This window comes from Camelus dromedarius, chromosome 4, assembly GCF_036321535.1.
Source record: "Camelus dromedarius isolate mCamDro1 chromosome 4, mCamDro1.pat, whole genome shotgun sequence".
Classification (NCBI taxonomy): Eukaryota; Metazoa; Chordata; class Mammalia; order Artiodactyla; family Camelidae; genus Camelus; species Camelus dromedarius.
In genome coordinates, this window is record NC_087439.1 from 85,699,646 (window position 1) to 85,713,353 (window position 13,708).

At 48.1% G+C, this 13,708-nt stretch overlaps 1 protein-coding gene across 2 annotated transcripts in view; it reads right to left on the reverse strand.

Moving 5' to 3' along the window:
- Positions 1-11,484, reverse strand: part of SERPINE2 (serpin family E member 2) — a 52,757-nt gene extending 41,273 nt beyond the window's left edge. Inside the window, exon 1 of one of the 2 annotated variants that reach the window (XM_031452269.2) lies at positions 11,285-11,484. The gene's annotated coding sequence lies outside the window, so the exon portion shown is untranslated. Of the gene's footprint in view, positions 1-5,538; positions 5,656-11,284 lie in introns of those variants that run through there. The other variant, XM_064485208.1, reaches the window with a different exon arrangement.
- Between the last annotated feature and the right edge of the window lie 2,224 nt (positions 11,485-13,708).

The window sequence follows — 13,708 nt, forward strand, 5'->3', positions numbered from 1 at the left end:
AAAGGGGATTTCAGGCCAATGGGCCTTCCCTAGCTGTCCTCAACCAGTCACTCACACGTCTCATCCATCCAGTGCTTTCGGTGAACTCTGACCACCAAACATATCAGGATCTTTGTAAAATGGAAAATTTTGTAAGAACCCTCCTGCAGAGCAACTCCTTCTTTCTCTGAGGGGCAATTTTGGAAGAATTTTTTACCTCATATTCATACACACACAGTTTTTAAACTAGGACGCTCTCTTTTTCAGAGAAAATTCTACATAGTGCCTTTCAATGATTCATTAAGGCTTTGCTGGGCACCCCTGCAGGGTGCAGCCCTGACCCAAAGAGGGTGGCCCTTACTGCAGTTTGGACACTCCAGTGCCTACAAAGTCATGAGTATTTAATGAAAGTAAAAGTCACATGCGAGTAATGTTTCACACTTTCCAAAGCTGTCCGTTAAAACTGTCATCTTTTTTAAGGGATCTGAGCTCTCCCCCATGCATTTAGCTGTAGAGAACATGGGCAAGACCAAATGGCCGACTCTTACTGTTATTGATACCAATTGGTAAATAGCAATTGTACAGTTTTTTTTTTTTTTTTCACGGAGAGTAGCATGCAAAAAAAAAAAGGATTGCATTATCTTTGAGGGCTGTCTGGACTCTGGGGCCTCTCAGCTATAAGCCAACGCTTCGCACTGTGCACAGACTTACCTCTACACACACACACACTACAGGTAGTAGTGACTGATGCCAGGGTCCCTCAGAACACCTGTTATAGAGTAAGTGGTCAAAAAATAGCTCTTTAACTGAATGCCACCCAAATACAACAGGGCTGCACCTCCTGCTCCTCTGAAGTCCCATGTGGAGCAGAGCCATCAAGAGGAAGTGCTGGGAACCCCTTTTCTCTCTGGGGATAATCCTCTTTAAGAACAGAGGCGTGAATAACAGAGATAAAAGGAGACATTCACCTGCCAGTGGAATGGGTGGTAACAGCCCCCAGGTCACCAGGGTGTCCTGGGGGCTACTCAGGGGTGGGTGACAGGTGACGGCTGTCACCAAACTGTACCCAGACTTGCGTCTGGAGAGGTGACAAGTGACAGGGACGGAGACGTGAGTTCTCAGCCTGCCACAGCCCTGACCTGGTGACTGACATTAAGAAAGTCCTGTGTGTGAAGGGCTTTATCAGCACTGTGGCTGGGGCTTTTGAACTCCTGGAGAGCAGGCTTCACAGCCCTCATCTCACCTGGGGGAAACTGAGATCTGGAGATGGTCCATTACTCGCCCACGCTCCTGACCTCCCGAAGCCTCTGAGTTCCTGGTCCACAGAATGCCCCTGGGCTTGCCAAGCGACCTAAGTCACCGGACTTCCTATCTCCCCGTCAGCAAAAGGGGGGCGGTATTCGGTCTGCGGAAAAGCTGCATTCCCATCCTCTCCGTTCTCTGGCTTTGGAAATGGAGCATGGGGCTCGGAGTGGGGGTCGGGGTGAGTATTTTGCAGACACAAAACTACTACATGCAGAACAGGTGTTTAAACCCAGCTTCGTCTGACTCCCAGACTGGTCCTCTGTCTGGTGGTAGTCTGGGCTTCCCCGCATTGTTGCTCCGCAACCACTGTCCAGCCTCAGTCATTCAGAATCAAAAAACCTCCAGTGCAAGACATAGAGACCCGGAGTGGGTGTCGGGTGGGTGGGAATCTCAGAAGGGGGCCCCACAAGCCTGAATCTCAGTGTTCTCACTTGTAAACCTGGACTAAATTCTACCTGAGAAGGCCTGTTCGGATTCAACAAGGTCACGTAAAATATGCACCTAACAGCACTCAACACACAGATGAGCCAATGGTCCTTCCCTTCATTCTCCCCTTTCAAGGATCTTTTGGGCTCTTCTGTATCAGGCGCTGTGGAAGGGCCCAGAGAGTAAGAGACCACAAAATCCTTGAGGTTTCCTAAGGGGGAGGAAAAGACACACACATAACCAGAGTATGAGGTAGAGAGCGAGAGAAAAGCAAAGCTGTACGTGTTAAAAACATATACTTAGCCAACTCAAAGAAATTCTAGACTAATAAGTGATATGCATGCATGAGAACAACTCTCTTTTCAGTAATTGCTGAATTAATTCACATTAGTATGATTAGCACTTTGATATTCATGACTTACCACCCTGCCGCACAAGAACAGGCTCACCGTGAAGACTGCGGCACCTCTGGCCATCCTCCAAGTTGCTATTTTAATTAACATGTCATTAGGAAATGAACACAGGTTTGGCAAGAGACGATATGAGTCTATCAGTAAATTAATTTCAAAGAGAAAATCCACACTTTCAGAAAGAAAACTCTCTTTAAAATTAAGTCATCACATAGAATCTCCCTGACATCTCTCATCCCATTGTCCAAGCAACGATTCAGGTGTGGGCATACACTGAGTGCTGTGTAAAATCCCAAATAGCTATTTGCCAGTAAAATCCTGAAAAAACAGATTAATGGAAGCAGAAAATACATTTCCTACCTGGGAATGTTTGCAGAGGTTAATCCAACAATTCTCTTCTGTATGTTGAAGGAATCAAATCACAATTAAATGACCACATGTTTTAAATACATTCAGCATGTGTTTAAAATGGTTATTTCTGGGTCTGCAGACATCACTGGATACAGCAAAATGACTTTTTCACAGCCAGAAAAAACGAGAACAAAAAAAAAAAGACTCATGATGCTACACTTGCAAAGATCTAAATATTAAACCAAATAAGGTTATTTTTCTTACGGCACAGACATTTATTCATTCTTCACAGCCAACATACAGGAGAAAAGAAAAACCCAGCCTGACAGGGCGAGCCTGCACTGCGCCCCTAGAAAGACCTTCTGGTAACACAGCTGTTTACATTTCCTCGTGCACATGGAGGAAAAGGGAGTTTGCTCCGCACATCAGCCATCCTTTGCTCCACCGCCAGTACTAGAAGAGCTGGAAGGCCCTGGAAAGGACAGATGACCAGCTGATCACTGGAGGTACTGCCCACTGGGAGTTTTACAGGAAAGGGGTCTGGAGACTAAGTCTGCCAACACATACAGCAAGTCACTCATTCACCAGGTGACAGACATGATGCAAATGCAAGCCCCAGAGGAGTTAAATGCTCGCCGGGACTACTGTGACCGACAGAACCCCACCGCCACCTTGCACCCTGGAAGTCAGCTCCACTAGCCCCTGTGCTCAGCACCTAATGTATACTCTCCACTTCATCCTCACAAAAACATAAGATGTGGTTACCTGCATGCCCAACTCACAGATGAAAAGACTGAGGCTTGGAGAAGTTCAGTAAATTGGCTATGGCTGCCTGGACTCCAGCTGGTAACTGGTATAATCTAGATTCAGACCAAAGCAGTTGGTGGCCATATCCTCCACACTCTTAATTACTACCTATACTAAAGGGGGAGGGGGGAGGAGCAGAACATCTATCATTTAGATGTGACAAATTTTGAAACAAAGTTAAATATAAAAAAACCATAAAAACTATATAAAAAAAAAAAGTTAAATCTCAGTATTCTAAGTCTCCGCACATTTCTGGTGTTCAATTAGGCATCTTAAAAAAATCATGTCACACGCGTTCTCTGGTTGAGTTTTACCCAGCTCAGCCTAAGTTACTCTCTTGGACTCTGGGCATATGCACTCTACCTTGTCAATCTAAAGGTCAGTGCTAATTTTAGAGTTTGAGTCCCAGAAAAAAACAAGTGTCTAGGCAACCACTGGGCCCAGGGGCCAAAAAGCATAAAAACCTTACTTCAATCATAACACAAAAGTATTAGTCTCTTTCCATCTCTGTGTTTTGGGTTGTCTAATGGAAGGAGATCATACAGCAAAGTGAGAAGAAAGGAGTCATTTGAAAGCAGGCGTGTTGTTTCACAGGAATTTTCTTTTCGAGATGTTATAAATATTGATGAGTCATAAATCTTTGAAGGTTCACGGCAGGTATTAGCCCACAGTGCTCACGTTTACAGACCTGGGTTTGGGCTCTGACACTGACACACACAGGCTGTATGTATAACCACGGACACTTGGGCTGCCCCACACTCTCCACAACTGGCCGAATGGGAATGATCCCTGTATCTGTCCTACAGGCAGGCATGAGGCTGGAGGAAGCAACACAAGACCTCTGTCACCTGAAAACAAATACTAACAGCAGTTGGTGTGGCTGGCCTGTCCAGCACACCCCTCCTCAGTACTCCCTCCTCGCCTAGTCGCAGGCTTGAACACGTGACTCTGACTCTGGCCAATCACAGCATCCCATTCCCCTGACCAAGGCCATTGGCCCAGGGAAAGCCACATGACCCAACCTGAGCCAATCAGAGTGCCTCACTAGGATTCTTTTCCAGCTGGAACCTGCAAGAAGCCTATATTCCCCCTTTGATCTAGAGGCTGCAGGAAAGTCTGAAGCTACCTGCAGTCACGGTACCTGACAGATTCAAAAGGATCTGCAGAGAGAAGCAGAGACAAGAGACACAGAGGCAAGAGAAGAGAGCCCCAAGGCCCTGAGTTTCTGGTTCCAGCCACCTCCAGGGCCAGAGCACCTCATGGCTTGGGCTTGGCAACATAAGCCGACAGTTCCCCCATGCTCTCCAAGTTTTTACCTCAGTTATATTCATTCATGTTCCTGCGCTTGTAACCAAAAGATAAGACAGTTGTTAATACCCATATAATCCAATCAGTGACCAAATCCTCAATAAAAATATTTTCTTCCTAAGTGAATTCCTTAGTTAAAAAAAAAAAGAATGCAAACACTGCCGTTATCTATACAGCATTTTCTTAAAAAAAAAAAAAAAAACAGAAAGAAACAAAGATCTATTTTTATCTGTAGTCACCTTGTTCATTTTCGAGTGAGCTTATTTGGTGTTAAACTCCTTCACATACCCACATACACTTTCGAGATTTAGTCCATAAAAAGTTAGGCCAAAACCAAGCAGTTATTTTTTCTATAGCTGTACTAGTTGGGACTAAATGGCGGGGGGATGTGGGGAGGCGGTGAGAAGAAAGCACTGATGCTATTCTCAGTATGCTCTTGAGAGAAATTCCCCAGGTTACCAGATTTCTTGCTGCTTCGAGGTGGGGGATGGCATTATAAAAACAAAACAGTACATTTACCAAGATTTGCAGTCACTATAAGAAATCCTTTCTGCCTCTTCATAGGATTTTTTTTTTCCATTTTCCATTAAAACTCCTCCACATTGTCTTTCTCCCAAGAATTAACTGTTAAAAATAGAAAGGCACAGTGGATTCCAATTCTCCAATTATCTTCTCAGGCAGAGGGCAAAGTCTACGGTCAGATTGACAGGCAGGCGTGGGGGGTGTTCCTGATCTGATCTTGAATTGGGGCATTCACCCGGACCTTTGAAGGAATTCAAGGATGAAATAGGAGATGAGGAGGGGAGGGTATAGCTCAGTGATAGGGTGCCTGCTCAGCATGCATGAGGTCCTGGGTTCAATCCCCAGTACCTCCACTGAAATAAATAAATAAATAAATAAATAAACAAACAAACAAACAAACAAACAAACAAACTTAATTACCTTCCCTCACCTTAAAAAAACAGGAGATGTAATGTCTGTCAAAATGCATGAATGGAATTACAAATAGAGGATTGCTTAGGCTTAGTGGCCATCACCATGCACAAAAAGAGTCGCAGAAGGAATGCCAACTTCTCTGGACTGGGCTTACATTCAGACCTAGAAATTTAACAGCAGAATAAGAGGAGAGAATCACTTAACTGTGTAAATAGACTTGGCCAGTTCGGTGAAAGGTAGCATTTCTCAAAAGAGAAATAATTGTCCTAAAATCTTTCAGTGTTCTTAGACAAATTGTGAACTTACAGGTAAGAAATAGCCTAAAGATGTATTTTACTGCATTTGATTCCATTCCACACTTAAGGGCATTTTTTAAAAACCCAATATTGATTTTCAGATCAGGCATGCAATCTACTCATGAAGAAAGATGGTTTTGGAAAGAGAAGATGGGCACATTTATAGGTGGAGACAGTGGTTCACAAAGAAGATCCAAGTATATAGGACCCAATTAATTTAACATTTTTATAAATGCCTCCAAGTGGGAGTACAAACTACATCTTCATGTTGGGCCTCAATGCTATTTCTGTGTTCTAAAGAGCCAAGCTGAATGATTTCCAGGTTCAAAAGAGAGAGAAAAAGAGAGGAAAGGTTTCATATAGACAAATACAGACATTTAAGAAAAAAATTCATCTAGACCTGATTTTTATGAGAAAGCTAAATCAGAAAGGAAAATAAGCCAAGAAACTAATTTTTTTTTAATAAGACATCTTTGAGATCACTATTTCAACACACTAATTGGATAGACAAAGAAATTAAGTTCTAGGTGGTTAACTACATAAACTATTTGTGGCACAGCCCAGCCCGCCTCCCAACCCAGAGTTCTTTCCACCAAACTTAGCTTAAGACATTAGCCAAAAAACTACTCTGGCAAAAAAAAAAAAAGGGGGGTCAGCAAGAGGGCTTGCAAAGCCATCATTGGGAAGCTTAATGGAAATAAACCAGAAAGCATTCCCCTACCTTGAACAAACTGTGGACTACAGAGTACAGCCAGTGGACTTCAAGGAAGACAGAATGTAGCCAAAAAAGGGTTCAAATGAGGGTAACTGAAGTGAACACAGGCACAGGAACACTGCTGAATGAGACTTCTGCTTTTTTCTAAGTAATATCCCATCTCAGAAGACATGGTTGATCGAAGATTTTTTTTTTTTAACATGAAAATATATATTAAATGCAGAAGTATCAGCACCGAAGTAGAGGTCTGGGGAAAGGGCTTCCCTTTAAGCCCACAAGACAAGCACTCTTTCATAAAGTGTGCAGCAGACTCATGAAAAATATGAATCTGGTTTAGCTCAGACATGCATTAGATGCCTTTGGGTCATGCAGCACCGCTAGTGCAAATAAAATCAGAACACAGGCATGACTTCATGGCACTTGAGAATCTGGTGGGTAGGGCGTGTTGCTCTGACACAGTAACTGCCAGCAGAGAAGCATCGCTGGGGAAAGTGTACATGTGTGTGCACATGCCATATGTGTGCCATAGAGGATTAGGGGCACTGATTTGCAGGAAAGACTTTTTGGAGCAGGCGATCCTAGACGTGAGTCTTGAAAGGGGGGAAGTTGGCCAGGCAATGAATGCAGAAGATGGAGAAAGAGAATTCTAAGCAGAGGTCCAACAGGATTGGAGGCAAGGAGGCCAGGGCAGCACCATAGTGTGAGGAGTCTGCGGGGAGTTCGGTTCTGCAAGAAAATGAAGTCTGGGGAAGGGTACGAGGAAGGGAGGTGGGAACGGGATGAAGAAAGCTTAGATTTCATTGGGTCATTACAAATGGCCAGCAGCCTGGGGAGTCGCTGGGGAAGAGAAGAGAGCACCGTGGGAAGGTCCCTGGCTGAGTGCTGAGTTCTGGGACAGGACTGTCCAAAGGCAGCTGAATGACCTTGGGAACACACTGTGTGACTCTGGGCCCCAGAGTTAAATGGGGCCACCATGTTCCAAGGGCTGAAGTCTCCTGGGACAGCCTGTGCCTCCATGTTTATAGTGTCCCTGCTGCGGTCTGGACGTGGAATCCACCGGGCCCCATCTCCTCCCAGAGTGGCTCTGAGGAAGTGGGAAGGTGGGGAGGTCTGTGGAAATGGTTTATAAGCAGCAGAGGCTGCATCTCAACACAGGTGAGACCACCTTACAATCATGGATCAGCTACTCTCTGTAGAGAGGTTCACAAGCATTTTGAGAAACTCAGGTACAACACCTTAGAAAGTCAAGAGAGAGAGCTCACCTTTCCATCTGAGACACCTAACCTGTGACATCACGTAGCTACTCCTTCAGGGTCTGGGTTTGTCCCCGAGGCAAGAGGGAGGTACTGAGTTTTTATCAGGAGAGACATGAGTGGATTCGGATTCAAGAGGCCTGAGGTAAGTAGCCCCAGAAGCAACGTGGAAGATGTTTTGAAAGAGGGGCTAAACTAGTGGGAGAGGCCAGGTGGGAGACGGTGCAGCAGGTCACCAGGGACCCCCGGGCTGCCGAGGGCCTCCCCGCCTATGGTCACTAGCTCAGAAGCCTGTGGGAGCCAGGAAGCCACTGTAATTGAGGACAACAGGTCCAAGCGGGCCTGGGAAGCAAGCCACTTCTGGTGTAGCTGGGCACTGGAGCTCCGTGCCAGCCAAGCGCTGCCCCATGGGGACCCAGGCCTCCTGGGTTTTAAGAGAAGCTATAAATCCAAGTGACAGCTTCACATTTCTAAATATTAATTCGATTTAAGCCAACAACACACGTGCCAGCTGGAGATGGCATGCTGGCCACAATTTTGCCACTTCTAGGCTCCAAAGTGAGGCAGGGCCAGCGTGCTTGGAGCGGAGCTCTTTGGGGTTCCACAGCCCAGAGAAGCAATGTGATTTGGTGATTGTCTGAGTGTGGGAAGTGCTGGCGGGGCCTGATGTCACTTTAGCACCTTGGTGAGTGGTGGAGCCACAGCTGAAAAAAAAAGAGGGACAAATTTTGGCTAAGGATGAAGCGGGGACGGTGTGGACAGTAAGAACTAAAATCAATTTTAGATTTCTTGTAGGGTTTTCTGCCTAAAGAGCATAGGTTAGCCCACTAGACTACAGGTAACCAGCTGGAGACCCCAAACTGGGGCTCACTTGATACTGATGAGGGTGCAAGCGGTGGGAATGTGGTTCACCCGAACACTTCACGCAGAGCTGAAGAGGGGTAAGAACAGAGCCCCAAGTTGCTCCAGGAGGAAGCAGGGATGCCAGGGAGGCAGAAGGAAAACCAGGAGGAGAGGGCCACCAGGAAAGGAAAAGAGCATCAGTCAGAAAAAGAGGGGAGGTCCACATCCAATGCTGCAGAGACATCTTGAGTACATCCTTCAGGAATTGCGGGGTCTTCTCCTACTTTGGGGAGCTCTTGGCCAGCTTGCAGAGAGACGAGAAGACAGGGGAGCCTGGGGAAGTGTTAACTCATTTCAGAAGATACGGTCGCTCGAGATGTGGACGCACGGACAAGGGAGGTTATGGCCTTTTAAAAATACTATTAAAAAAGAAAAGAGTTCATCGGGAGGCATGAGGCACTGCCGCAGGGAGGCCTTCTCTCTAACTTCCCCTAAATTCCCCACTCCGACTCAGTATTTCTTCTATGCATTTTTAAAATCATGTATTTTATCATGACATACTTCTGTTTGCTTTTGGTCTGTTTGCTCCCACAAGAATGACAGTTCTAAAAGAGCAGGGACCAGCTGTATTTACCATACATCAGGGCTTAGCGAAGTACCTAGACACAGTAGATACTTAAGCAGATTTCTTGGATGTGGGTAGATCTGGAAAAGTCTGGAGGAAGGAAATAGGGTAGGACATGGTGAGACTTCAGCCCAGTGACCCCTACTTTCTCAGGAGAGTGGGCCATGAAGTTATCTGCTAGACTGGAAGGAGGGAAGGGAAGAGATCTCTTAGGCTGAAGATTCGCCGTGGGAGAACCAGTCTGCAACCTGGAAGGAAGGAGCCTGTGGTGCAGAGACTCTTAGATGAAGTTCCTGATTTCAGAAGTTGAGCATCTCTGGGTGAGGACACGACCTGGATGTAGACGACTCAGCAGCGAGAGTAGATGGAGATCACTGGATTTCAGATGGTCACGGAAGCGGGAATCCAGAGCATCTAATCCCACATGGACTGTGGGACTAGAGAAGGAGAGAGAGCCCAGGAGCCAAAGTCCCCCACGCTGTGGGAGAGGGACCAGCTGGCAGAGGATGCCACATGGAGATGTAGCTGGGACCTGGCTAGGTCACTACCTCATTTCCAGCTCTGCCACCTCAAACAATCTCTGGTGAGTATTTAATCACTCATGTGTGGAACTGAAAATTACTGCCCTTTGGAGATTGAGTCATTTCTGTCCTTTTAAAATTACACTAATATGTGAAGTTCATGGGGGGCAGAAATTTTCTGCAGAGATTCATTTTTTTAAAGAATAAAAGATAGATGACACCTTGATGACCTTCAGTAATTGCCCTGTATTGTACAATATTGTTGAACATTATTTTAAGAAAGATTCCAAACCTGGGTTTGAAAGAAACTTATGTAGGCTAACACCTTCATTTGCATAGCTGAAGAAAATTTTTGCTGAAATACTGCAAACGGCACACACAATTACTGACAGATATGCAGATAGCATTGAAAGTACCTTCCATTTTTGAAGCGTGCTTTAGATATACAAATTAGCAATGCTTACATTTTTCCCCAGTTATCTGTGTTCAACTTTCCATGTAAAATCTCCAAAGTATAAAATTATCACGTAAATTGTTCCTGAGCAGTTTAGAGGAGTAAACTGCTTCCTGGCTTGAAAGAGGAAGTCAAACCTTCAAACACCTTTTTATGTTGATGCTAAATATAAAAAAACGTTCCCTGCGAAGTAGTCAAAGCAAGACACAGCAGCACATGAGATTTCTCAAGAGAGACACTCACAAAGATTTTTCGTTCATTAAAACCTAAAACCTTCAACAGCATCTTCCATAATACCTGAAGGTGGAGTGCTGTCTTATGTAATACAAGCCTTCCCTCTCCGCTCAGTTTGCAGGCAAATTAAACACCTAATTCCGCCCAGAATTTCTTACTACTTTCACCTTACCTGTGGGCACTAATTGGCACTGCAATTCCCATTTCTACAGACGATGAAAATAGCAAATATTTGCTCCACGGGGTTGTTAAACTGGTTGCCAGAAGCCCCTGATTTAAAGGCTTTCCCCCCAAACCACTGGTTACCCCACCCTGCTCAGGCAGCGGTAACAAGTAGGAGTCCGTGTGTCTTTCCCTAACAGGCGGCGCACACGCAAAGTACGGGGTGGGGGGGATGCCCTCGAGTACCTGGGTACCCCAGGTTCAGGGTCACGGGGGCCCGCTAGGAGGGACCAGCAGCAGCCGCGCCGGCCCAGGACTCCCGGCCGCGGGCACACCTGGATGCCACCGCCGGCGCGGCCCCTCTGCGCCCCGCCCGGGTCCTGCTCGGGCTCCCCGCGGGCCGGGCACCGGAGCCGGGCGCGCACCCATTCTCGGCCGAGGCAGCCCTGCTGGGGGAGGCTGAGAAAGTTCCTCCGCCTCGACGCCGGCGCCCCGGGGCCCGCTCGCCCCGCAGCCTCCCGGCCGGGCGCAAGGTCGCGGCGCGGAGCCGGCGGCGCACGGAGCCCCGGGACCGTCCCCCGCGCGGCGGGCAGCGCCGGCCGCTCACCTCCCGCCCCGGGCGCCCGGGATCGGCCGCGGGGCGCGCAGCCCGTACTCACCGCCCCTCGCTCGGGATCCCCAGGCGGCGGCCGCGGAGGGCGGCGCGGCCCGAGCCGGAGTCGGGTATCGGCGGGGCGGGGGAGTCGGAGGAGAGAGAGCGGCGGCGGTGGCGGCGGCGGCGGCCAGGAGGGGCAGCGAGGGAAGGAGCGGCCGCGCCAGCAGACGCTAAGCAGCCGGAGCAGTCCCGCAGCCCCACAGCGCGAGCGGGCCGGTCGCGGCGGCGGGGGCTTTATCGCCGCCCGAGCGGCCCCCGCCCCTTCCTGCCGCCCCCGCCCCCGGCCCGCCCCGCCCCGCCTTCCCGCCGCCTCCTTTGTGTGCCGGCGGGCCGCCGCGTCCCCGCGCCTGCACTCCGGGGCGCCCCCGCTCCCGCTGCCGCCCCGCGGAGGCCGCCCCCCGCCGGTCCGCGTCGCGGGGCTGCGCCCAGAAAGCGCCGGGAGACACGCCGGCCCCGAGGTGCGGCGCCGGCCGGGGCCGAGCTGCACGTGGGTCGCCGGGCTGCGGGGGGATGAGGGAGGGGGAGGGACCCAAGGGCGCGTGGTGCGTCCCTGGGACGCCGGGCGAGTCTCCTGGACTGTTCCCCATGGAGAGACAGGGGGACGCCCCGGGACAGTGCCTACCCGTCCAGGTGGTGGGAATAACGGTGCCAGGTAGCGGCCGGGAAGGGACAGATCATCCCTCGAGGCGCTTCTCCGGGTGCCCCAGAGCCGACTTCTCCCGGCCTCGGGGATAGAGAAGCAGCAGCTGGTCGCCTTAAGCGAAAGGCAGACAAGGGAATCCTGAAAACTGGATTCCTGGCTGCGGTGACATTGTGAGGTGCCCGCAGAGTCCTGGGAATCCAGCCCTTCCCAACCGGTTACTACAGCCGGTGGGACCTTGTGCGCAACAGAGAGGCAGAGACCCCGGAGGACGGCGACAAATTATCGTCCCTCTCCAGGCTGTCTTACCCATATGTCCTGTATTCAGTCCTCCTTTGCGTCACCTTAGGTTTGTGGGTACCCCACTTTAATGGCATAATTTATGTTGTCCTTGGACAGTGCAGAACCCTCACCAGCAGGCCTGTGGCCCCAGCTGTGAGAAAGAAATGTGGTAAATCTCCTCATACACAGTCTTGAACTAAGGTTGCATCTACTGATTAGAGCAACTTGAATCTTAGAAGGGTATTCACAGCCTCTCATGTAGGGAAACAAGCCCTAAAATTAAAAGGAAACACAGTCCTCACAAAGAAAACCCCTTTCACTGTTTTACATGCATGCCTAATATTCATATTCAATACAGGGCAAGACACAAATCCTTTTTCCTTGTTCCCTCTGCCTCAAGTACTTTTTTTTCTCCCCAGGATCATCTCATGGTGACAACACATGTCACTTTCTCTAGAAAATATTTCCTGATCACTCGAGTTAAGGTCACTTCCACTGTTCTCCAACCCATTAGTTTCTTTATAGCCCTCATCGTGATTTGAATTTTTTTTTTTCACTTGTTTCTTGGTTAGTTTTCTTCCACCCTTCTTCATTAGAATACATGGTCTCAGAAACCAGGGAAGAGAATCCAGTTGAATGTGGTTTCTGACTTACCCAGCTCCTAGTGCCTGCAGCCAATATCCCACATATAGTAGTTGCTCGCTAAGTATCTGTTGACTGGTCGGTGTGCAAGTACCAAATAACTATTAACATGGTAAGTACTGCTCCGGGGATGGTGTTATGGCTTGGTCTGGTCTGGGAGGGCAAGCTGGAGCTGGGAAGAATGAGATGGCGTGGGAGCAGCTGGAGGAAAAAGGCCAGAGCTGAGACTGAGCTTGATGTGTTTGAGAAGCTAGGAGTCGCCTCTTCCAGATGGACAGCAGTCAAAGAGGGGACTGGTGGAGAAACAAACTAGAGCCAAGAGTGGGTAAATCCAGGTTATGAAAACCTGCCCGATTCCCTACATCTATTTCTACCTCCATCACTTTTTTTAATTGAACATTTTTATAGAGGTGATTGTAAGTTCATATGCAATTGTAGGAAATAACACCGAGAGGTCTCTGGTATGCTTTGTCCAGTTTGCCCCGATGGTAGTATTTTGCAAAACTGTTGTATAGTGTCATGATCAGGATGTTAACACTGAAACATTGATTCTGTCTTAAACACTTTGGTTAATTATTTGCAATTTTAAATTTCTTGTGAATTACTCTAAGTTTTTGAAAGAAATGAGCTAATATTTTAAAGGGTTTCAGTCTCTTGTTTTAATGGAAACAGCTTTTATTTTTTCACGGAGGAAAACATTTTATGTTCCCAATTACAGCATAATGAAGGTCCAGATTCCTCATCTACAAAAGGCAATCAGAAGGCTTCCGGACTTACCTCTTTTGTTTACCCGGTAATGGCTCCTATTCACTTCCCTGCTCTACCCAGTACTGTCGAAGGAATGTTTTAAGCAATACTGTACAT